A 26,320-nucleotide genomic window follows, 5' to 3' on the forward strand; every position below is an offset into this window, starting at 1 on the left:
TAATAAAGATCGGCTACTGAGACACATTTCTGTTATGTTTTTCAAACAGCTGCATCCTGTCTTTCTACGGTTGTCAACGATTCCAGATACCAACAGACAGGTTTTTTAACCGGCAGCTGCAGATACAGTTGAATGCCTGGATCACAGTGACGCTTTTTTGGGACGATCGCCACGGGCTGATATGCCCTTATGTGGGACCAGCGATAAGGAGCAACTTGACATCGTTTTCAGTGGCCTAGCGCCAAGCTGATGCCCAAGCCTTGCGATGCACGGTGTGTCCAATGCGCTTCTTATACCCAAAAGGAACACTGCGTGAATCACGATAAACATTTGAGGATCGAGAACAAAGAAAAAATGTACCTATTTGATTGAATATGGCAATCGCCGGATGTTCTCTATTGTGAAATAAAAGTACTTTACTGATTGTACAGTTTTGCTATTTCCTTTTTAAAGTATAGTTTTATATTCCGAATTGTGACGCGCTGTGTTGTGAGATGATGTGTGTTGATTTCCAGGTTCTGCGTCACGTAGGTTATGACTGGGCGCGTTTGGCTACGCTGCCCAGTAACGTCATGGAGATAGGCAGAGAATATCACTAGGTTCGGTAATGTCAGCCTTGGGCGGGGGATATGATTTAGTGCCGCCAGGTCAGTCCACCTTGGGCGATGTGGCAACGGATAAGAATATCACAAGATGGCCGCGCCCTGCTGCCTGATTTCGCATGTGTACCAAAGAGGAAAACTACGGTAAGGTGCATAGGAAATGTTTGTACAATCGATCAACGTTTGCTTAAAAACACATGCCCGAACCCTCGGGTCAATAATATTTTTGAGCGCACTATTCCTTTAAGAATGTTCTATAAAAACTGCACATCGATGAGAGAATACAACCTGTCCTCCAGCACCCCAGGATAGTGGGGTGTCACCTCCAAAGAGCAGTATTGCAGCAGCTGGCCAGTTACTGAAAAAAGGCATCATCGAACCAGCCATTGGACCCACCCCGTGGGTTTCCCCACTCGTGATGGTCCCTAAGGAAGCGGATGCATACGTCTATGCATCAATAATGAGAATGGCCAACAACGCCATACAACGAGAGCGTCACCCCGGCCCGTGCATTGAAGACATGATAGTGCAGCTAAACAGGGCAACCACATTTTGTCCAGGGGTACCACCAGCTAGAACTGCACCCGGAGTCACGGGTGATCACCACGTTCTCAACCCACAAAGACCTTTTCCGTTACCGATGTCTACATTTTGGCACCTCCTCAGCTTCAGAGACCTTTCAGGAGGCCATCCGGCAAGTCACCCGATCAAATCTGCACTGAACTACAGCAATGACATCTTGGTCTTTGGGGCCACACAGGAAGCACATGACACCGTGCTACTGCTCACGTGCAAGGTATTACAGAGCGCTGGACTTGCACTAAACATAGAGAAATGCAGGTTTAACAAGAAGCGGCTAAGATTCTTTGGTCATGTCTTCTCAGATGCGGGGATGACACCAGACCCTGACAAAGTGAGTACCATCACCAATCTACAAGCACCACAACAGGTGGCGATGTATGGCTGTTCCTCGGAATGGTGGGCTACTGTGCTCGATACATCCCTCGTTACGTGACTCGCACAGAGCCCCTACGACGCCTCCTACAGAAAGACATGATATTCCAATGGACTGATTAATGCCAGGGCGCATTTGGTAACGTGAAGGAGGCGCTGGCCGAAGCCAAAGGACTTGCCTACTTTGATCCCACCTGGCACACAGAACTAATAGTGGATGCCAGCCTGGTTGGACTTGGCTCCATCCTCGTCCAAACCAGTGGAGAACACACACACCCTAGACACATGGTAGCATACGCGAGCAGAGCCCTCTCGCCCACAGAAACAGCTTATTTGCAGGCTGAAAAGGAGAGCCTAGCGGCAGTCTGGGCATGTGAACATTTCCACGACTTCGTCATAGGGAAGAAGTTCACCTTAATCACTGACCATTAAGCCCTCCTCTCAATTTTCGGAAATCCCAGGACCAAAATGCCACAGAGGATTGAGGGTGGGGCATACGGCTCCAAGAATATGACTACTCAATCATCCACAGACCTGGGTGGGGGTCCAGAACACTGCACACTACATTTCACGACACCCCACAGGAAACCAAGCAACAAGGACAGGAGACACTGAATACCTCAACTATGTCACAATGAATGCGCTACCGCCGGCACTCTCGCTTGAAACAGTGGCCTCCGCATCAGCAGCCGACGCGCCCATGTTGTTGACCATAGGACTGACCACCAGCAACAAATGGAGAGGCTATAGGTGGCAGCTTGTAAGCCACCCAGGCACTAGCAGACAGGAAATTGAGAGGCTGGCCAGAATTCACACCAAACTTGCCAACAAGGACAACTCCATACTACTAGAGGATGCAAGTTAGTAATCCCTCCTACACTCAGAGCAGAAGTGATCAAAGCAGCTCATGAAGGACACAGAGGGGCAGGCAACATGAAAAAATAGCTGACGTGCCACGTCTGGTTCCCTTTCATGGACACCCTTGTAGAAGAGTGGGTATGAAACTGACTGCCTTGCCAGTGCCAGTGCAATAGAGGAATCGGCCATAACACTACAACCCACACAAATTCCAAACCGACTATGGGACTGAGTGGCCATTGTTGGTCCAATGGACACAGGAGACAACTTGCTAGTGTTCATCGACGAACACTTAAGATTCCTTATCATCAAGAATCTGGGCACAACGGCATATCCACAGGGAATGGGGAATACCCTGCATGATCAAATCCAACAAATTTCAACAGCCACGGCTTTGCCACCTTTGCAAAACACATGGTGTTCCAGCATCAGATCACCCCCAGATGGCCACAAGCAAACGGGATGGCAGAATGGTTTATGGCATCTATTAAAAAGACCATCCAAACGGCCCATGTCAAAGCAGTGAACCCCCACCAAGCACTGTGCAGGATGCTCTGGGACACCGCCCACCCCCATGAGGCAACTGGCAGGACAGCAGCCGAGCTAATGATGAGCTACGAGGTACAGACCAGGTTGGTGAGAAACTCGACCGACCCAGCAGAACCGAGCAAGGAGATCATGACGAGAGACGCAGAGTGGCAGGAGTGTGTCAGGAGTCCACATAAGCGTAAGCCCAGGGTTTTACATAACCTCACTGTGCAGTCTCCACATACTGGGAAAGGTTCTTTGTATATGGCTCCTCAGCTCCACTCCTCTGCCAAGCATTCCAAGCATTCCATACGTATACAGGGAGGACAACCCCTCCTGCTGTGGAGGTTGCAATGGCGACGTTGGAAGCCTCTGCATACACGTAGCAGTGCATACGGCATCCAATGGGAAGACCGGCCCTCGTGGTCACATGTGTCATGATGCCTACCTCCAAGGAGCCAGGTCCGACCCAGCAACCCCAGAGGCAGGCATCATTTCCCCCAGGGGAGTGCCAGCGGGCCCAAGCTGGGGCCCTTTGGACGCAGTCCTGGCGCCTTAGGCGCCAGGCTCATGTTGGACCCCTGTCCAGGCTCATAAAGCTAGACATGTGTTCAAGTGTTTTAATGTGCACTTACCTGATGCAGACCATGCTGATACATCCAGGCCCTCTTGAGGCCTGAATGGAACTACTTTACCTGTGGGACTACTTTCCACCCGGGTGCGGTCGGGGAAGGATACATACCTGATCGGTGGAAGGGTTCGGTGGAAGGATTCACACTTGGAACTTCTTCCAAAGCTATTTAAACCACACCCGATCAGCAACTCGCGCTTCGCGTTGTTCTGCTCCTCGCAGCTGGACGCTCACCGTGTCAGCTCCCCGTGTCAGCTCCTGCATCTGGACCTCAGCCACGCCTGTCAGTATCCTGGGTCACCTGCAAAGGGAGACAAAAGACCTTACCTGCTAAATCAGCACCACGGAGACATCACACCGACGATCCTGAAAAGGAAGACATCATTTTTAAAAGCATTTTGCTACGATCGCTGCAGCGCTGCATTTCACTCACCTATCCTGGACGCCTCCATCTTCAGCAGCGATCATCCGGATCCACAGCCACTTCCCAGAGCCTAGATAGAAAAAGACAAGAACAAGGTGAGAGAAGGAAAGGAATAGGAAAAGCTCAGTTTCCTTCTAAGACTTACCTGTTGGGTCATTCCCATTTCATTTCGGGTCTTGCCGCTTCCAGGCATTTTCCGGACCCCGGCCCCTATGGGGAAAGAAGACAAAGACATTGAATGAGCGAATGCAAAGACATTACCCGAGCGCTCATCCAGAACTTACCTGTCATTTACTGGAACTGCACGTTTCACTTCAGGTCGGCGCCATATCTCCGGCATTCCGAACCCCGGCCCCTAAGGGGAAAAAGACATAAGCATTAGCGCTTGCTGCAACAAGACAATGAACATTATTATTAAGCTTGGACTTTTGAACTTGCAGCAGAACTTTTACAGCGCCTTACCTGAATAGTCAAGCTTACCTGAACTCCCATCAATCCTCAATCCAGTGAAGTAACTGGGTTTCAACGCGCCCCTGCATCAGAAGCAGGATGGAGAGCTCATCCTTCCTGACCCTAAGGTGAGACTTCACGGGGAATCGTGGAAGGGTATCGTGGAGGGTTGGAAGAGAGTGGGAGGCTTGAGCATAACTCAGTCAGTAGGTAATACTCCCTTTTCACGCACAGGGGAATATTCCTGCGAGCCAGAGTAGAGGGGCCCTTCCTGTCCATCTTCAGAGTCCTGCGCTTCACCATTGAAGAAACACCAGCACTCGAAGCCAGACCTGCGCCTCCGTGGGAATCAGGTGAGCGTTACACATGACGCATAGGACGTTACGTGAGTTAAGAAATAAGTATTATCTTCGCCGCCAACTCAGCGCTACTGATTAGAATTGTTCCTTGACTCCATGCCTTCCTTGTTTCTGCTGCATACTACGTTGCTGACCCGCCCCCTGCTTCATTCCTGGACCTTTTTGACCCTGGTGTTTTCCCGACTGCTTTTTGCCTCACGCCCTGCTTCCCACTGCCTGATCAATGCCGACTGCTGCTACAACCCCCGATTGTTTTCGCTTGGCGTTTCTGCCTCATTACTGCCCGCACATTTGACAACTGCTTCTGTCCCTTGGATTCCTGTGCTGCTGTTTTCCTTCACGACACTCCATCAGAGACGCTCTGCTGATCATCACGCATCAGTGCAGATTTCTCAGCATTGTTACATGTTTTCTATTACCTTTACTGTGACGCTTGCTGTACTGCACCATCTCTCGTACGCTCAAACGTCCTTGTGCCTTTGGGACAGGTCCCACTAACCACTTTCTTCCCTTTTCGTACGTTCTGTCTTGGATTATTTGGACTTCCGAACTGCATTGCTTCATGGCTGATCCACGCTTGGTAAGTTCTCATCCTCGGTACCTTCTTTATTATACTGATCCTACCAGCATTCTGTCTTCCTAAATAAACTCCTGTCTCCTTGGGTATCCCTGGTTGAATTGGGAACACAAAGGGACCCCTGCTGCTCCATACCACACGCATTTCTGGCTCGATCTGGAGTAAACCATACTCACTGTAGAGATTAGCTCATTCCTACCCTTTTCTGCTGTTAGGGGGGAATTTGTGGTCTATGTTACTAACAACGCTGTTTTTCCCCCTATATTACAGCTGGCAGTTCTCGAGTGGTGTGTTCCCGTATCTTCCAATTGATTAATTCCTCTGGTTGTACGCATCTTAACAATCAGCGGGGTACATTAATAGGAAGAACTCTTCCTCTACTAGCAAAGTAAGTACCACGGAATGGCTATCCAGCTTGTACAGATTGGCTACTCAGCCCGCCGCCTAGAAGGAACATTGATGTACTCACCAGGTGAGGAAATCCCTTAAACAGGACCGCTTATCATGACCCACGACTTGAAGAAGACTACGGTCAAACACGTGTTGGCTCCCCTCTCACATGCACCTAGCACTTCTGCTATGCCTTCTGGTTTATTCTTGTAAACAACATTAAACTTACACAACAACAAACAAATCCAGAGTTGCTCAATTCTTTCAACAACCAAGAAGTAAAAAATTCAATGATCCTATTCAGTGGTTAAAACCAACCACCAGCGTCTCTACTCAAGGTTTGTCAACCCACCTTCCCCACAAACATTCATTGGGGACTTTGGAGTTTTGGTTCCCAGACAAACCTTGTGTTAGGGTGCAGGATATATTACAGTAGCATATCAACCACCAGTGATCGCAGGGGTCCTCCCATTTTCCAAACTCCAACCAACCGTATCTACAGTCCTACTTCCAGCTTCCGGAGACTCCCGTAGTTCTTGCGGTACTGAAAACTACTAAGGTGGTGAGTAATAACAGAGCACGCCAAACAAGACACTGACCTTCGACAGAGAGCAGCGCCCAAGGAATTTGTGGTCGGCGAGTAGGTGCTAGTAAGACCACCAATGACCAGGAAATCAGATAACCGCTACTCACTGAAACCCCTCACTGTAATGGCCCTCAAGAGGACCTTGGTAACAGTCCAAAATGCACAACATGAGGTCACCAGGAATGCCTCGCAGTTCAATCACTTCATCAGACGAGAAGAGGAGACCACACCAATTGCAGACCCGAAACCAGAATGGCCTGAGCCCCATGACATCCCATGGGTTCCCCAGCTAGAGAGAGAGAGAGAGAGAGAACGGAAACGAGCAGAGGGAAGGGAGAGCTGACAGAAGCACTGCAGAAGAAGGGTGACGCCCCCAGCGGGTCATCATCATGCTAGACCAGAACTCTGAACATAAGTCCAGGGGTGGTGTTGGAGACTACTGTGCCTTTAATAGGAGCCGGGGAAACCAGAGCGGGAAGTGGGAGGAGGAAAGGGGCGGAGCCAAACGAGGAAGGGGGTAGTTGAGATTTGTATTTGCTAAAGGAGGTAATAAAGGGACGGAGCTCTCTAAACTGGTGTTGCATCCTTATTCTGTACTCCGGTACAACACTGCCTTTACATGAAACCACAAAGTGAAGAGTTTTCCAATACTCCTTAGCAAGGAGAAGCTGAGGGTGTCAATTGCTCGAATCCTTTGTCATGTGGAATTTGAAGGCTAGCCTTTGCACACCGGCCACCCCCCTTGCTGTCCATGGCGATGGTAAATAAAGGGCATTTTGCCTCCAGCACACTGTCATGCAAAGTGAGCTGGTGGCAAAGCGCCCTTCCTCACAATTAACTTGTAACCTTGTCTTTCATGTGATAAGAGGCTGCACAACACATCCGCCCTCCGATGTTACAGAATGAAGGTGCCTGACTTCAAACAGCCAGACACCGAGAGACTCCATGCTCTTCCCTGGAGACCCGGAGGAGAGCGTGGAAACCCTGAGTCTCCAGGCTTCACCCAGAGACTAGGCAGGTTTGACCACAAGATGTCTTCCTGGATCCCCCCCTCCAGCATTTCTTCCTTTGTATAGGACAGAGTTCCTTAATTTCCCTTTGTTGTCTCACTGGCTAGATGCCTGCATGTTCATGTATACTATGCCGTTCTACACTGAAAAGACTCCTATGTAGTCTTGCCAGCAAGATAAGATAACAATTGAGTATTTTGCCTCAAAACTAGCCATACTGTTGGCAGAGATCTTCAATTGGTGGGGTGCACCCCCCACACCACCCGGGGGAAGCGTGATCCAGGACGGCAAGAAAAGAGAAGCAAAACCTTTTTCTTTTTTTTTGCCTCCCTTAACTGTGCATGGTCAGCCATTGGCCCACCATGCCTATGCTCAGTCAGTGCAACGTGATGGGGGTGGGGCCATGAAACAGGAAATAAACGCAGCCTGGACGTGCGCATTCCTGCATTTGGATTGTGCGTCCAGGCTGCATTGTTGCTTCTTGCTGGTGCCGCCAGCGTCTTCTTGCCCGGTAAGAGATGCTGCTTCTTGGATCGTCCCCCCTCCCACACCATGGTTGGAGGGGGTGCCGAGAAGTGAGCATTCAGGCCTTTCCCAGTCCATCTGCTCCCCTCTCCCCCTGTGGACCCACGAAGGCGGAGGCATGGGGAAAGGAGGTGAGCAGGGGACAGAAGGATGCTCTAATCTCCACAGACATCCCACTCTCTATTCCTCTGGACTGGTCATGCTCTGCTCTCTTCTCCTTTTGCAATGGCACACACTACACCACTCCTGCCTTCGAGGTCATCCGACCCATGAAAAGTGTCAGTGGCTGCCTTTGCTTACACCTACTGCGGCTGACTCCCACCCTGACACAGCCCTCTCTAATGTTCACTGTTTCATCTCCAACACTTGATATTCTTGCCCCTGTCATGAGGGTCCGACTGAAGCCTGCCAAAAAGTGCAACTCCTGGTACGATGCCGATCTGGCTGCCCTTAAACGCAAGTACAAAGCAGCGGAATGGAAATGGGGATCTTCAGGCACACCCTCTGACAAACTGGCCTGCCGCCTTCTTCAAAGGCAGTATAGACTGCATCCAGTCCAGTCTACATTCAAGCCCGTATCTGCGGCATCTAACAACACGGACAAACTTTTAAAAGTCTGCAGGGAGCTGGCCAACCCTACTGTAGTTGCATCCTCTACTGGACCCACCAGGGCCCTTTGCTCAGTTCTGGATGCACATTTCACCACCAAAATACCAGACATCCTGTCCTCACACTCTTCCGCTCCCTGTCCTGCGCCAACATCTCTTGGGCCCCACTCGGCTACCCCCACCCTTCCCCCCCCTCTTCTCTCCTCCCTCTCCCCAGACATACCCGATGACTTGTCCCCCTGGTTCTTCAATATCTACATGCCCCCCTTGACCCACAGGACCTCTACCTTTACCTCTATTTTTTAGTGTTATGCGGATGACATGCAGCTCTCTTTTAGGCTACCTCAGCCTACTCCTAGCACATCCCTGACTGTCTATCCACAATTCAATCTTGGTGTGCTGCTAACGATCTCTGCCTGAACTGAATGCCAGTAAGACCGAGATTGTCCTCATTGGGACCCCTGCTTTCCGCTTTCCCACTTTCTCACTGGCTGGCCTTCTTTGGCCCTGCACACTCGCCGACCAATGAGGCAAAAAGTGTGCTGTCATCTTTGACTCCACTCTCTCCTCACTTTGCACATCTCAGACATCTCCAAAAAGTTCCACTACCAACTGCACCTTCTCAGAGGTATTCTACCCTTCCTCACTTTCCCCCAGCGGCTCACTACCTCAGGAGCCCTGGTTCTCTCCAGGCTGGACTATTGCAACAGCCTCTTTCTCAACCTCCCTACTTCTACTCTCCGTCCTCTACAACTCATCCAGAACAGAACCGCAACACTTATCCTCCGCCTCAAACCCAGGGACCGCATCTCTCCGGCACTTAAATCCCTCCACTGGCTCCCTGTGGATGCAAGGATCAGGTTCAAGACCCTCTTCATAATCCACAAGGTTTTCTGGGGCTGGGGCCCACACTATCTACAACATTCTCTTCCTAAATACTCTCCCTCTATCGTCCTGCGCTCGTCGTCCTCCAACTCTCTGCGGGTTAGCCGCTTTCACATACAGAGATTCGGGGGTAGATCTTTATCCTCTGCAGGACTCCCTCTGGAACAGCCTCCCTGCCTCTCTCCATCTTGAGCCGGAGCACCTTAGTTCTGGAAACTCCTCAAGACCTTTGTCTTCTCTTCCCCCTTCTCTCTCCCTCTACCCTCCTTCTCCTCCCTTACTCTGTTCAGTTTTTGCTGACTGGTGGCCTGGTTCACCTCCAGAGCCTTACAGGTCCCAGGCCCCATCCCAGTCTTTGTACTTGCCTCCGTCCCACTGACCTATATTCACCATTACTGCACTTTCTGCTTACGCTCTATGAGCGAGGCAACCTCTCTGCACTTAACCCAGAGCCCTGTTGGACTGGACGTATGTGTTCCCCCCTGTCCCCCGCACCTCTTTCTGTACTCATGTGCTACCTAAATGTACTAGGACTTCTAAGTTTGTCTGTCCTGTTCGCCCCCCAACCCTTCTTTTTTTCTGTCCTCCCACCCTAGCTGGGTTGAAACTGTAACACTTCATGCACTTGCACTCAGAGAAATGCTGTCAGGCCTAGTATGCTAGTTTTCTGTTTAGATCATTCGGAAACTTCAAGGCCTAAAAATGATTACTGTATTCCCTTGTCCCCTTCCCACCTTGAAGCTCTTTGAAGCACTCCACCTGTGTGTAAGCGCTGTATAAATACAGCAATAAATATATAGCTGGTGTTGTATGATATCTGCCTCCCCCACAGCAGATAGCTGGGCTCCAGCAATCTGCTTTGGGGGAGCCAGATATCAAAAGAAGTACTGGTCTCCCTGCTTTGGCTGCCCCTCTGCCTCATCACACCTGTGGTCCATGGGCCGCTCTGGCCGGGTCTGAGATCCGGCATTGGATGTCTGGCAGGATCTCGGGACCCAACCTGCCTCAGCCCTGACCTGGCTTTACCAAGCACCCAGCTTTGCTGAGGGAAGCTGGGGGCTCAGTGACCTAATCTTCCCTGTGCTCCTTTGCCCATCCGTCACTCGCGCATTTCCTGTCTTTGTTTGCTCATCCCGTTTGTTTTCTTCTGTTTGTCAAACTGGTTAATCACAAATTAATGCTTCGTTTTGCTGACAGCAGTTATTAGGAAATTAAACTGGTTCATGGGTACCGACTTTTGATTTTCACTACAGAGGCAGAAAACGCAAGCCTTTGCCCAACCCATCTCCTGGCCTTTATAGAGCTTCCTTTTTTGTAAGTAATTTTTAAAACGTCATTTTATTAACTAGTTTTGCATAAATATTACATCTCAGCAACGGTCTGTCAACCGGCTGAGATACCCCGGTAGCCATCTACTATAAAACAAGTCTATTCATCCCTTGATGTACAAAATAATCACTGCATTACCAACAGTACTTTGGGTGCATCACTGTCATAGTAGTGTTTTAAAGTGGAATTCATGTATATCTTTCTGCCGTGGGTGCCATGCCTTCACCTGCATGGGGCACCATATGTTGCAGAGAAGCCAGGGATCCTTGTGTCTGGCACGGCAGCCACGGCAGAGTCTGCTGCTAATTCAGCTCTGTCACCGATCTGCAGTAAAAGCTAATGGGCTATTACTCGATGTTTCCAAAAGCTAGCTTGGTGGGTTAAGCACTACTGTGGTGGATTCTATGTTAGATATGTAGATGAATGATTGGAATGCGAGCAGGTTGGACTTCTCAACTATTCTAGGCAAGCAATAGAAAGGGTAAAATATAACAAGCTGATGCTCTCTTTCTATCTTTTTTTTGTCACTGTGACTGTGAGTACGAGTCACATTTTCAGGTATGTGCTCTGACTGCTATATGTTCTCTCTGCGAGCTGTGGTGGACTGTCTTATAGGGAACTTTGGAGATTTCCTGGTAGGATTCTGCACACTAGGTCCCTTTTGTGTTTGGGGGAGGATGTCTATAATATTTTTTCAATTGCAGGAACACAAATTGGCTCTATCATCCCATCTAGGACAGCAAAGTCCCCAGCAGCAGTGGCACCATAAAAAATCCTGACATCTGTAGTAGAACTTGCCGAAGGTAAGGATGCCTTTTTTTAAAAACTGTATTTTGCTGTGGTTAAAGGTGGGGCAATTTTAAAGGTATAGTGTGGAGTCACAATCAGGGATTTCAAAGCTATTTTTGAGACTGTTCTTATGTCTTGTTTGGGGCGGTAATGAAAGTTCACGTCTCATGTGGGAGTTGAATTTACAGTGCACTGTTTACTCTCTCTTGGTTTCCCAACGTTAGGTCCTGCTTAGTAGCTGATGCCTAACACCCAAGAGCTGATTTTATCCGCTGCTCACCTAATCTTAATTCGGAAGTCTCCGGTAGACCCATGTATCCTTGACTAACTGTTCGTTTTCATTGCAGCAGCATCGCTTCAAGCGTCAGTGGATCAACCTAACCACCTGTGTCCCAGCAAGACAAATCCAGTGAAGCACTTGACCCAGTCACGCAGGCAGGTAAGGATTTCTTTTCCCTATGTACCAATAGTTGAGTAAAAGTGCTGAAGGATTATATATCGGCCCTGTGCAATGTGCATCCAGGTGTGGTTTTCACAGCCAATCTGTGGCCAGTCCAGGACCACACTTAAAAAAATAAAATCAAGCTTCACTATGTGAACAGGTAGTCTTCTGAGACTTGTATCAATGTAGTTTTTTAATCCAACCAGTATTTCTGACCCATTTACCCCACAAGCTTTTCACATGGTTGGTTTAGAATCTGTGCATGTGGTGTTTGCCATTTAGAATTTTTTTTGGCATTTTAACGTGACATACAGCAAAGTGGAGGTTTGCAATGTTCTCACAGATTTGGGCACATTTTTTAGATGGATCGTTGGTACTAACTAAAAAGACCTTTTTCACTGTACCGATGAGAAAAAGGTTGATTTAGAAAGACCGCTCCGTGACCGCACAGAGTGGTCTTTCTAAATTGAACTATCATACTTGTCAAACCCTTGCTGCACACAAGTGTGCGCATGGGCTGTCGGACTCTGTGAGCCACAGCAGAGTCATTGCGTGAGGCAGAGGTGAGTTTTGGACTGTGTGTGTGTCTATGTGGGTATGTGTGGGGAGGCTGCGTGTGTTGATGCAGGAAGAGGGTGTTAGGTGGGGATTCAGGGGGTTAAACCTCCCTGATTAACGAGTTAATGAGTGGGAGAGGTTGGGGTCGTGAAGGAGGGGGGCAGTATATGATCATTTCTGCATTTTAAAGCCAACACAAAAATGGCCGGAAAAATCAGTCTTTTTTTTGTGCTGGGATTTATAATGTGGGAATATCGCATAGAACCTGATTGTTTCCTAGTGCCCAAAGATGGTAAGAATCTCAAACGAAAAGCAGAAGGATAGGTGGAAACAGACAAAAGAAATGTAAAAACACGGAAATATGATGTCTCTTATTTGGACTTTGGGTTCACATGGATCACAGTTGCTGGAGAAGTTAAGCCACAGTGTGTGATTTGTGATGCTACATCAGCAAATGACAGCCTGAAGCCAATATAATTAAGGCAGCATTTGGAAACAAAACATGCCGATTTTGCAAAAAAGACCAGAGATTTATTTGTACGGCAGCTGCAAGTCATAAAAAAGCAAAAAGACACTGTTAAAAATGTGGCCTCAGTAGCTGCAAATGCTTTGGAAGCTTCTTACCACATTGCGTACTACCCGGACAAAAGCCTCTTACAGATGCTGAGAAAGTGATTCTGCCAAAAAATTTTGCTGTCGACCGGGCAATGCTTGGTGACGGTGCAGCACAAAAATGCAAAAGTATCCTTATGTTTGACACCACAATTTTCTGCTGCATCACTGACCTGTCCTCTGATATAAGTACAGAATTGATATCCCGCTTGAAACATAAGTTTGCCCTACAATGAGGCCACTGACATTTAAAAAGAAGCTCATTTGATTGCTTAAGTGAGCTATTGCCATGTAAAATAAATATTGGGGGATTTCCTATTTTGTAGACCAACTCCGGGCAGAGCAACTGCAACGGGAGTCTTTGACATTGTGGACTTCCAAATTCCCACTGCCTAAAGTGGGAGGCATGTGTTGGTATTTGCATGGATGGCACTCCTTCAATGTGTGCTGCTAGAGCTGATTTAAAAGTAAAAGTGTTGGCAGTGGCTATACATAGATTTTGTACACACTGCATAATACACCAGGAAGCTTTGCCAGTGTGCAATATGGGGAATGAACTCAGAGGTGCTGACTTCTGTTGTAAAGATTGTAATTTTTGTTAAGATGCACACCACAAGTGCCCGGCTGTCTGCCACATTATGTGCAGAAATTGAGCTGAATATGATGCTTTGTTGTTTCACACAGAGGTCTGGTGGCTCTCCAGGAAAAACGTTTTAAATCACATTTATGAACTCAGGAACGAAGTGAGACACTTTCTACTGGGTTTAAGCCAGTCGAAAGAAGAGTCTGTGTGATTCACGCTGGCTTATACTGTTAGCTAACTTTGGCGACCTCTTTAAAAAGCAAAATGTTCTAAACCTCTCCCTGCAAGGCACAGACACCACATCATTTGATATGAACGCAAACATATCAGCATTCAAGAAGAAGCTGGAACTTAGGAGGTGGATGGTTGATGTCGACATTACCAATGTGTTTCCATTATTAGCAGATGCTCTTGAGGAGACAGAGTCGATCTTTCATGTGTTGCTGAACTAATAGGAAACCATCTCAGAACCAGTCTCAAAGTACATGCCAGAGGACAATTGTAACGTCAATGATTGGGTGATTCAGCGTCACATAGCAAATGTAGAGGCCCACCTCCCAATACACCTCCAGGAGCAACTAATGGAGCTTCTAAGTGACTGCCTACTGGAGAGCCAATACATTAAAATTGTCCTTGGGTCTGATATTTGGCAATCTGTGTCTGCAGAGTTTCCAACTTTATCCAAATGTGCAGTCAATGTACTGTTACCTTTCAGCACTTCGTACCTTTGCGAGATTGGATTCTCAGCACTTGCAGCCCTAAAGACTAAATATCGGTCAAAGCTGGAGGTGGAAGAATGTTAATGTACTTAAGAAACACATTGTTACATCAGTTGCATGTCAGACATTACTGTAGAACAGCAATATTGGCTGTTTTCTTTTGTGGGAAATAAATATCCAACACTACTTTTAGTCACGTCCTCTGTATTGAAGCAAAACATTTTGAATGCTGGGTTTACAAATATTTGTCCTCTAATCTATTTGCAAGCAATGGTTTTTAAACCTTTCACAACCGATAAACATTTGGGTGTACATGTGTGTAGGGGGGTGCAAGCCAGCTACATTTTTCTTAGGTGGCGGCGGGGTTGGGTGTCAGAAAAGTTTGAAGACCGCTGCTGTAGAGTGACTTATCTTGTTATCAAGAACATTCTTTTTTTTTAGAAAGACAAATAACCTAATTGCTATCTTGCTGGCACTGTTATATGTTCATACCATACACTTTGATTGCTAGTTTGGAAGAGCACTTAAACCCTCCCCGGTTGGTCCCTGGGGGTCAGTGCACGTGTGCAGTCTTGAACAGCGGAAACAAACAAACATTTGCAAAATCCCTGGTTGTTTTTTTACTTTTTAAAGTGGTCCATTATCCATGTGTTTGTGGTGCCCTTTTGTGCGACGTTGCTGCGTGTATGTTATGGTGCATATACAACTCGTACACATGACCGCACCTTCAGACGCCCACTGGCATAGATTTCCCTTGTGTGAGGATTGTTGATGTGTGGCACATGGGAAGCGTGTGCGACTTTTGCAGCATCTTCAACATTGCTTAATTCTGAAGCAGGGTGCCAAGGAGCACAGTTTTGTTTGGCTGGCATGAAGGCTGGTTTTGAAGTGTGTAGCAGACTGTTTGAGCTGCTGTGTGGTACAGCCTGTGCTGCTCACACCGTGCGGTGTAGTCGCAGGCCAGGGATGGTTGAAATGCCCTAATGAATGCGCTCTTTGATTCCTGCTTCTGGTGGCAGAGGGCCCTTTGGGCTTATGAAATCTCCAAATTAGATTTGCTGTTGTGTTTCTGCGCACAGAGAATGGTTGCAGATTTTGGCCATCCAAGCTCTCATTAAGAAGGTAGAAAAAGGATTCTCTAACCAACAGTGGGCAGATGCCCCCCATCTTTTTATTTCTCTTAACATTGCTTGTGGCCTGATCATTGCTTTCACTCACTGAAGTCACTGAACACCAGCCAACTAAAAAAAAAGTAAAATCACAGAACGCCACTCTTGAAGTGGAATCCATTTTGTCCAGCAACTGAAAGAGATTTGCGTTAATGGAGAGCAGAGATTTGCGTTAATGGAAAGCTTCAACCCCCTGCACCCCCCCTTCCTTTTACACCTCGTTCAAGCTGGGTACATGACAGGTACTATGTTCTCAAGTTCAAGGCAACCCTAACAAGGTCTGTAAAAGCTGCCCCCATAAAAAGCAAACTGTCTGGCATTCAGACTGTAATTTAGTATTTTAATGCTTTTGAATATTATTTTTTCGCTGCTGGAAGTTACGGATGCTATACCCGTGAGGCAGAGCTGTTGTATTGCTTTTACGCCATTTATTTTAAAGAACACATAGAGAACATTTGAAAATCTCTTTTTTGATCATTGTTTATGATCTGAGGTGAATGCTTTTCATGATGGATGTGTGTTGTTTTTTTTTGTTCTTTGTTTTATTTTGTGTGTCTTTATTGATGGGACCAGTTCATTCTCGTTCGATGTTGTGGAGCTTGGTGCCATTTTCTTGCTTTTATGGATTTTTCAGAAGCCTTGTGTAACAGAGGACTTGCACGGTAGCAGGAGTTTTCTGACCTGGGCGTGAAAGGTGTGCTGTTAATGTATTTGGTATTTGAAAGTTGGAGGTCACTTTATTCCCTTTGTGGTCTTCAAACCTTTTTATGCTGAGTTCCCCCCTTGAATAAAAATATAGTTTCTGGGCCCCTTGCCCACACACAAGCCACAAATGCTTATATTCCCTATTAAAAAGTCACCATACTCCTGTTTTAAAGGGCTTCACCACCCCCAGGCATCCTGCGGGCCCTCCCAGTTTGAAGACCACTGCCTTAAGGCACCCTAGCTGTTCAGCATACAGAGGCCCCCTTTTCGTGGGTTGGGTGATTCCTTCCCTTCCCCTTTCTAGTTCCACACAATGAAATGTTCTACTGATCAGTCTGATTTACTTTCAAACCATCGCCAAGTAGGGGATACATTCCCCTACTGGCTGCCCCTCTCTGGCTTTAACGCTGTTGCTGCTCCAATGCACTCACAATGTTGCACATGAATAGGTCCATGCCTTCCTCAAATAGTTGCACGCGATTCTCTAAGTAATAAGCTATGTGTATCAGGCTGTGGCGCGTGTGTGAGAAACCATGCCTCTGCAAAATATACCCATGGCTTAGTTTACTTTTTTGCAGGATGTTGCCACTAATCATAAGCGCTGCACTAATTCAGCTGTAGTGCATAATTTATCCACACTGGCGAAGCTTATTGGGAGGGGGGGGGGGCTTCTGACCCTCCTGGAGGATAGTACCTAGCTCCAATTAGCAAAGGCTTGCCTGCTAAGGTGTAATATTTTCTTTTTGTTCCTGCAGTAAAGATCACTTTGGTCATGGGTTCTGTCCCTGCATACCCTCTGATTGCCGGTCCATATAAATTCCTGTACATGTTGCTGTCCACTAGCTGGGACTCTCTATGGTTGATATTTACATTTAAGAAATTGAAACCGGTGCTGTCTTTTAAAGGACACACAAAATGGCTCTGCAGCATTTTAGGTACAAGAGCTCTGCAGTTAACGTATTGCCTCTCCAGAACACCCACCTCTAATTGTATTAGCAAGCAGATGCAACCAGTTAAGCCACGACAGTCTTGGAGGATGTTACCAAGCACCAAGAGATGCTTCACTCACAAATAGGGACGCAGGAACATCCATAGCAAGCCCTCTATAAATGTAATGGTTTTGGGTACAGACAAGTTTCACAAATACTTGGAGCATACTAAATGTACTTTTTAAAAAAATATATATATTTTTCTTCTTTCAGGCATTAATTCAAATCATGGCACTCTTTAATCTGCTTTTCTTTGATTCCGACAATTCTCTGTGTATTTGAAAAGGATGGGGAATTTGAGCCTTTGGCAATTCCTGGCTAATAGAGGGTCTTGATGAAAGTAGAAGAGGAATACGTGAAGAACAGGATTTCATAGCAGTAGTGCTTTTCCAGTCAGCAGGTAAGCACATTTATTTTTTGTTGTCCATTTATTTGATATTTGGGGGAGGGGGGTATATCTGACGCCCCTACGCGGAGGCATTTCCATTGTTCACACATGAGTTCTGCACAATGCCCACCACTCTTTGACAGCATCTATTTCCACTAGAGTAACTCTCTAAAGCATAGCTTGATTTATCATGTTATTGGGCATTTGTAGAACGCCTTTTACCATTCGTATGATCTCAAAGCGCTATGGTTTGAACGCCCCTGGGGACAGTAGCCATGTCAGAGTATGTGTGCAGCTAGACTTAGTTGCTGCATGGGGAGGGAGGGAAAGTGCCAAGGAGCATAAGAAGCAAAAATGAAACCAAGGGGACGGATAGGATCGCCCTCAAGGGCAGTCAGTTACCCCAGTGTAAAGCTCAAGCAAGAAATCAGTTGTATGTCACATTTTTAAGTTTTAACTTGCCTTTTTCATACTGCAGCCAAGAAACAGTATATTACGACGCAGAAAACATTTGATAAAATAAGTAAAACCCATTGTGATGCTGAGGGACTAATTCAAGCTTTAAAAAGACAGAGGAGAAAATGCAGCTACTGATGGAATCTGCGAAGTGCTGGAAAACGTAGTGTTGCATGAACTACAAGAAGAAGATGCAGTGAAAAAAAAGAATTATATTGTAAAAGCTGGTGTGTAGAAACCCACTATTGTCACACTTAGAAATGACTGTTCACAAAAGTTGGAAACTCTAACTCTTTTGGCAGGGATGGCTACTGTTTTTCATTCCTCCTACATTCCTGCCTCAGAACGCACCTCTGTCACTTCACCTGTACAATTGAAAGACACAGCAGTAAATCGGCAGATGTCTCAGTGTAATGTTGCAGTTCCCAAAGATGCAGCTGTGCAACAACTACAAAATATTGGACTATCAAGTAACAGTCAATTGTCTGCTACAAAAGTTTTAGACAGATCAATTTGACAAGCTCAACTCTATCACCATGTCTTCTCAACAGTATGTACTTGTTACAGTATGATAGTCATGCCTGTTTAGAAAGTGAAGTGACATATATCGATCATTCAGATTACCGTCTTTAAAAACAATGGAATTGGAACATCCCACAACTGAGTTTGGTTGCTATGTCAGCCCCTGCTACTAATCGACAACGTAATTGTTGCTCACATGCTGCTGAAGATGCTCTTATGTGTAGAACTATATAGTTGATCTGGTGAATTTCTAGGTTGGTGCCAACTTGTAAATGGTTTTTGTGCTATTGGGTATTGTCTATGGTTTCTGGTGGAGTCAGCCAGTGTTTTCTTGGGTGTGTTGAATGGTCGAACTAATTGTTAGCTGCTCATAGTGATATTGGGGTGAAGTGACTGTCGGCATTCTGTCATGCAGGTAGACCTTTAACGGATTCTGTTTAGGTCACTGAAAGTGTTTATTTAGTGCAGCGATTTGTATATATGGGAGTTTATTGGGTGTGATGCCACGTTAGCTAGAGTTCTCATCTCTAGCTAACGTGGCATCACATGAGGGCGTTTACAGGTTGGTTTGTGACATTGTGGGGTGGATTTGTAGTTTTGTATGCTAAATTGGAGAAGCTATACCAAAGAAGGCAAAGATGGAAAATGATGGCTGCAAATTACATAAATCTAACTAGACTCGCCCTACAGTAATACCAGCCGTCTTACACACAAGGGATACATCCTGGTGGTAATCAAAACCCTTTTCCTAAATCTTTTGGAAGCATCATGAAATAACTCCTCCTGAAGTTGTCTGCAATAATCATTCACAATTCCAAACCCATCCCAAATTTGTCATGGAACCACCCTGCAGTAATCCCCCACCCATCCTGAAGTTGTCAATGGGTCATCCTGGAATAATCCCAACCCATCCTGAAGTTGTCATGGGGGTCATCGTGGAGTAATCCCCACCCATCATGATTCTCATGGGGTGCCCCTGGAGTAATCCCTCACCCATCCTGAAGTTACCATTGGGTCCCCCTGGAGTAATCCCCCACCAATCCTCAAGTTGTCATGGAACCAGCCCCGAGTAATCACCACCCATCCTGAAGATGTCATGGGGTCATCCTGGAGTAATCACCACCCATCCTCAAGTCATGGGGGTCATCCTGGAATAATCTCTCCCTGACCCCCCATCCATCCTGAAGTTGTCATGGCGGTCATCCTGGAGTAATCCCCACTCATCCTGAAGTCATGGGGGTCATCCTGGAGTAGTCTCCCCCCACCCCCCATCCATCCTGAAGTTGTCATGGGGTTATCCTGGAGTAATACAAGATCATCACTGGAAGTAATCGGAACTCATTCTGGAGTAGTTTCTGTGATAACTCTAGACTCATCTCATTTAAATATGTTGGCATATGCACATACTTAAGGATGGTTTAGGATGATCTCCCTGAGCTCGCCATGAATGACTCTAGGTTGGAGTCACTGGATGACTCCAGAATGATTCCAGGAAGGTCGTCCTTTTTGACTTGGGTATACTGTTCGACCTCAAATCCAATTTACCATGGTTTGGAAACCAAGATTCCAAACCTCACAATGTAAATTGGGTTTTACGTTGGTTACCCCTCTGAGCCCCCTTCCCCCATAGCCAACTTACTGACACTCTAGGGACCGTCCCACATCCTGCTTAGTGGCAATCCGTTGTCACTGTGTGTGACCTCAGTCTTCACAGAAGAAGCCCCTCTAAGCCCAAACTCTGGTGGCTCCCTCAACACTACCCCAGGTGGTCTCTGCCCTCTCCACCATGCAGCCTTTGTAGTGACAGATGCAATTAGCACATTAGCTACTTTTTCTGGGGGCCCTCAGCCCACATAGCTAAGCACTCATGTTCTACTGTTTGACCATTCAGCACCATTTCAGCAAACCCCTTTGAGCGCTATGTTTCCCACTCCTGTGATCAATAAACCTCTTTTACGCAGGTCATAGAAAGTCTGCCAGCAGTTTTCTACTTTTTTTTATCTCTCCTATACTTGCTTGAATCTACCTTTTGTACAGAGCCCATCAGCTCCCCTTTTGGGGAACCCCAATCTATGAATCCCCACCACAGCTGTGGCTTCTCTGATCAACCCTATATGTTATGCCCAATACTAGTTCCCAATTATCCTTACCGAGAGCAAGATAACTCAGGACAAGGTGCATATATAGGTGAGATCCCCTGGCAGTGCTGCTTCACGGGCCTGGATCCCACTCCCCAATCTATGCAGGCCCTAGACCCGCCTTCCCTCTGTCAACACATACACACAGGAACGTGGACACGGAAATGCTGTCCCCATTGACAGAAGACAAGTGATGTCAACACGTAGACACAGGCGAAGGGCTAAACTGAACATTTTTGCAGTTAGGGTAACCAGTGCTCCAGATAAGATTTTCAGGTGGGAGTATTGTTCTCCCAATTTTTAAACTTTTAGAGTAAATGTGATTTTAAGAGAGTAAAAATGACTTTTCTCCTTTGCAAGAGAGTAAAATGTATGAGACATCCAGACGACGTGTGCAAAAACTGTATGGAAATCATTACTATGTGGCAGCTTTCTGCATTGTGACAGAATACACCTTTCATTGTTTCTCTAAGGCCTGGCCCTGTGATCTCTCCAGTATATATTTAAATGTTGAAAAATCAAAAACCTAGCCAATTGCATAGTAAGGCAAGTATGATTTGTATTGTGTGTTTTGAGGTTCGACAGCAGAATTGTCTTTTGATGTTTAATGAAAGTCCTCATTGCCTGGAGCTATTACTACATAATGGCATGCCAATGTTATGGTACAACAGTGCAGACAGGCAAGGACTCCATGCTAAATTCTATATCTAATCGCATGGTCAAATCGTTATTTATATAGCGCTTTTGGCCAAGCGCTGTACATAGAACATATCGATCACAGTTATCATCAAACCGAAGCACTCCTTTATCATACTTGAAAGGAAGAAAGGCGGAGTTTGCCTTGCCGGGATTCGAACCTGCAACCTACAGATCATGCACAAATCGCAGCAATGAGTACTCAACTGGCTGAGCTATCTTATTAGCGAACATCCTTCAGAAGTCAGTTAACTGAGTATCGACTGAAGTATAATAATCACAGTGCCTAGATGTTGGATGAACCATGTATGAAGCGCTACATAAAGTTAAATACATATCTGGATTATCACATGGACAGGTTTTGCTGGGTTTCTTTTTTAATTACAAATGTAACTTTCATCTGTTTGTTTTTGAACGGCGCTTGCACTTCCTGGAGAGTCAGGTTTTGGATGTTTTAATTGCAATCTTGAAGATTTGCGAGGCTAGAATACCTGTGATTGGTGTAATGACAATCACTCACCCTTGAACAAAGACTCTGCTGCCGTTGACCATTTGTAGTAATGTACCGCATTGACTGCAAGGTTGAATGGATGTAAACTAAACCGTGCATAGTCATCATTTACACACTGTTTTTATAATTGGAGTGTAAATTAAATTGTGAGTATAAAAATGGTCTGCTTCCGCATGATTATGCACACAGCACAGGAACTCTGAAAAATACAATTGTGCAATGCTGGTATGCTTTCACTGGGGAAAAAAGCATAATTTGTTACAAAATATTAGTTCTCAATTGCAACTATACATTTTACAATCCTAAAATGCTAGGAAAATAAATATGCACAGTGCTTCTGTTTGCTCCATGAGCAGCAACACAGCAGAAGCTGAATGGAAATAAACCATTCCTTTTTTCACAGTGTGCAGTTTCTTTTTTTGAAAGGCTTCAAAGAAATACATTCTGTTTCAGGGGCGTTTATCCATGGCTCGCAATTACATCCTTGTAGATAAAAATCAAAAGAAGCCTTCTGGTTTCTGTCTTGTAACTTGACCTTTGCACTGCCCTCTGCTCTAAACTTGTGTGAAAATGTACAAGGGACAATAGTAAAGCTGTCGTATTTAGAAGATTTTCATGTGTAAAAAGGCCTGGTACGCACCTTATCTCGAGGCCTGAGGGTAACCATCTGGATGTTAAAACCTGCCTTTCTCCAAGTTATCGTAATATAGAAAACTACACTAAAACACAAATTTAAATAATGTACATGTTAAAATAGTTTTGTCTCTTTTCAGGCGTCCTTTTCATTTGCAATGTGTATGTAGTTACACTTTAGGTATACATGTAAACGGCTGTACAGTGAAACTAAGATGTATTTCATACACATGTGTTTGTATTTTGATTCTATACACATTTTCTTTTGAAGTGTGGACAGAACATTATTTGGACATTTTCGCTTTTAGAAAGTGGCTGTTGATGCTTCATTTTTATTTTGTCTTAATTGGAGGATTGCACACCCCGTTGCATGCACTGGAGCCACACATGTCAACAGATCCCCAGGCATTAATTTGACAACTTCACTTCTAATAGTCTGTTGACGCTTCATTTACATGTTGTCTTAACTGAACTGTTGAATGGACTAAGAATGATTACTCTATTCCCTTGTTGCCCTCCCACCTTGAAGCGCTTTAAAGCACTCCATCTGTGTATAAGCGCTGTATACATTTACAATTGTACCCACCCCTTTGCATTTTTTTTAAATGTGGTCTGTGGTGACTTCCTCAGTGTGTCTGAGAATTTTAGAGTGTATGTATTTATTTTATTTGTAAGAGGCCAAAGCCTGCAGGTGTCAGGGCGCACCAACATAAGTGAGACAGACCCAAAGCAGACGAGACAGCAATTGCTCCAGCAGGATTAAGGAGTAGGAAGGGATTTATTCAAAGAGACAAGTTTTCAGTTTATGACGAAAGCTGAATTTATCTTACTCAAATCTGAGATTAGAAGGAAGGAAGTTCCATATTTTAGCTGACACAACTGGAAAGGATTTACCAAGGCCATTGGTCCGATTGAAACATAAATATCTTACTAACCCCATCTCGGAGGGGCCCAGAGATCTAATCAGGACATGGGGAAGAATGATGGACTTTTGTTAAGCAGGGGAGGTGCCATAAAGACAGTTGTGTACCAGTATCACTGCTTTGAAGGATATATGAGATGTGATGGGATGCCAGAGGAGTTCTTGCCTACTCTTAGAGTCGTGGTCAGGCTTTTGATTTGCTTTTGACAATTCTAACTGTGTCGTTCTGGGAAATTTGAAGTTTAGACCAGCATTTCTAATTAGCTCCAATAAAAAGTGAGTTACAATAATCAAGTGTAGACAAGATTATGCCCAGAGTAACAGAGCCACAGTTTTTCTCAGATAGGAAGGGTCGGGTCTTCCTCAGCAGTTGGAGCTAGCAGGAGCAGTTTTTAGACGCTTTGTTTACGTGAAGGTCTGCAGAAAGCGATGAATCCAGGTGCGTGCCAAGTGTTTTGACCATTTCTACAACCGAGATATCACAATCGTCAAGGCGAAAAGAATGACATTTGGGGTGCAATTTAGCTTTAGTTTGGGGAAAAAATATAACATTAATAACTGTTTTGTTGCCATTAAGGCACATCCAATTGGTATTCATCCAAGACCCAATTGGAGCATAGATGTACCGCAGATGGTTTGAGTCCAACGAGTAGTCACCTCGTTCGTTCCATTTCCAATTGGGTGTCTTCGGCATAGTTAGTAAAGTAGACAGGCATGCCTTCCTGGAGGCTAGAAAAGGGCTTGATGTAAAGATCGAATAGTATGGGAGACATACAGGCTCCCTGTGGAACACCACAGTTGATCGGAGCTTGAGAGGACGTTGCCTCTCCCCAGCACACTCTGGACATCTAATGTGTCAAGAAGGAATACACCCAGTCAATGGAGTCCTGACCACATAAACCCACATCTTTTAGTGCGTGAAGTAGGCATTCGTGGTCCAGCAAATTGGAAGCCGCTGAGAGATCTAAAAGGACCAGAAGGCCCATATGTCCCATATCAATTATTCCGAGCATATAGGTCTGAAGATCTAGCATAGCTGTCTCAGTGCTGTGAAGGGATCTAAACCCTGACTGCCCAGGTGGCCGAGATGAAGGTGTCTTCTGGAACCTTATTAAAGGTGAAGCTCTTTTTCTATGTTTATGTATAATTGTCTATATGTGTCTGAATAAAGGGCCTATAACGAGCCATTTTTAAGTCTATGTAACCAGTGGTTTAAGTGTGATTCCTTACCTATCTGAGTCCAATAACATATTTTGTTCTGGTCTGGGGGACGTAATTTTGAGGTCGCTGCACGTGGCCGATATAAAGCAAAACACCATGGAGCCCCATTGTCCATCCTGGGAGCTCTGTTCTCCTTGGCAGCGCATGGCGGAGTGGTGTTGTCATCATCCTGCGAGCAAGCGCATTTTCTCCGCCTGCATCAGTGAGCGCTGATTCCAAGGACTGCGTGGAGAGTCATCAGGTGGGAGCGAAGAGGAAGAACCAAAGCAGCGAAGACCTTCTGGCTTCTACCCGAACCAACAAAGAAAAAAAAAGCCTACCATGATGTTGAGCCCCGAGGGTCATGCACCGGATTTCAAACGGCCAAAGTACTTTCCACGGAGCAACCCCAGAAGGAAGTGAGAATGCTTCACAGGACACAGCCTGCATTCATGAGGTACTTGCTCCGTTTTGGGGGTCATGAGGAGGAGGAGCAGTGGCGAGAGAGGCTAAAGCGGCTTTGCTTTCTGTAGTATCTTATGCGTGGACCTCCTCACACTCACACGCGTTCCTTCCCTTACAAATGAAGCTGACACGAGAGCTGGGGTGCAACACGTCTTATCTTTATTGTGCTAATTCCTAACTGCCGCTTTGCGCGGTAACCCCTCCTCTTCCTGTCACGTGGGGCGCAGCCCACTCAATAATGAAAACAAAGAGAGAGGACTGTTCCTCTCTTCAATACACTGGTGACGACACCACACTTTCCATGCTCCCAAAGTTTCTCCTGCACAGAGGATGAAGGGAAACTGGCGATGTAACATGCCGTTGCCTCATATGCAGCCACATGTTTCCCCTAAAGGGGAGAGAGCCCATCAGAGTACTCCAGAAACTGGACTCTGAGCTATTTGAGCTATATAAGGAGTGGGGTCTTTCTGACTCTGTATTAGCGGTTTGTTTGGCACTTTATATGCATGTGTTTTCCTGAGAGGGAATGAGTTTTGAAAACGGTTAACAACGGAGTGTGAATGTGTCAGCATCTCACCTTTTGTAGGATTTTCAGGTGTAGTGCTACCCCACTTCGCAAGAACTTTACAAATACAAACATGTTGTCTTTCCGGAAAGGGAATGTGTGTTGAACAGTGTTCATTGCATTGTAATGATTGTGATGATATCATTCTGTTATCCCTGTACACATTAATGCAGTTAACATAGCATGAAGTTGTGTGTCATTGAAACGACATCTGTGCGAGTTTTATCTCTTTATTAGGTCCAGGATTTGATGTCCATTTATCATTGGTTAGGGGGTGTATTTTACCCCACTTGATCTGGTTTATGATGGAATACCATGCATCAATTATCAGGGGTGCGTATTTTGACGCCATGTTATGGAGTACAGTTATGTAATGGCATCAATATCATTTTTTAGGGGTGTGTGTTTAGCCCCCACTTAATAGGGTTGGTGATACAATTCCCTCAACGCAAGTGCTAGATGTGTGCGATTGATGGGAGAAATATAACGGTTATTTGGGGTTGTAGGTCAAATGGTCGAATCTAAATGGTCGACAGGACAAA

General features: G+C 45.9%; 1 long non-coding RNA gene across 2 annotated transcripts in view; it reads left to right on the top strand.

Moving 5' to 3' along the window:
• Positions 1-24,752, top strand: part of LOC138526913 (uncharacterized) — a 43,369-nt gene extending 18,617 nt beyond the window's left edge. The window contains exons 5-8 of one of the 2 annotated variants that reach the window (XR_011283772.1): positions 11,421-11,519; positions 11,853-11,944; positions 17,496-17,682; positions 18,149-24,752. This is a non-coding gene — a long non-coding RNA (uncharacterized lncRNA). The remainder of the gene's footprint in view (positions 1-11,420; positions 11,520-11,852; positions 11,945-17,495; positions 17,683-18,148) is intronic. The other variant, XR_011283773.1, reaches the window with a different exon arrangement.
• Positions 24,753-26,320: the final 1,568 nt, after the last annotated feature.

Source organism: Ambystoma mexicanum, chromosome 14, assembly GCF_040938575.1.
Source record: "Ambystoma mexicanum isolate Mex_15411 chromosome 14, UKY_AmexF1_1, whole genome shotgun sequence".
NCBI classification, from domain to species: Eukaryota; Metazoa; Chordata; class Amphibia; order Caudata; family Ambystomatidae; genus Ambystoma; species Ambystoma mexicanum.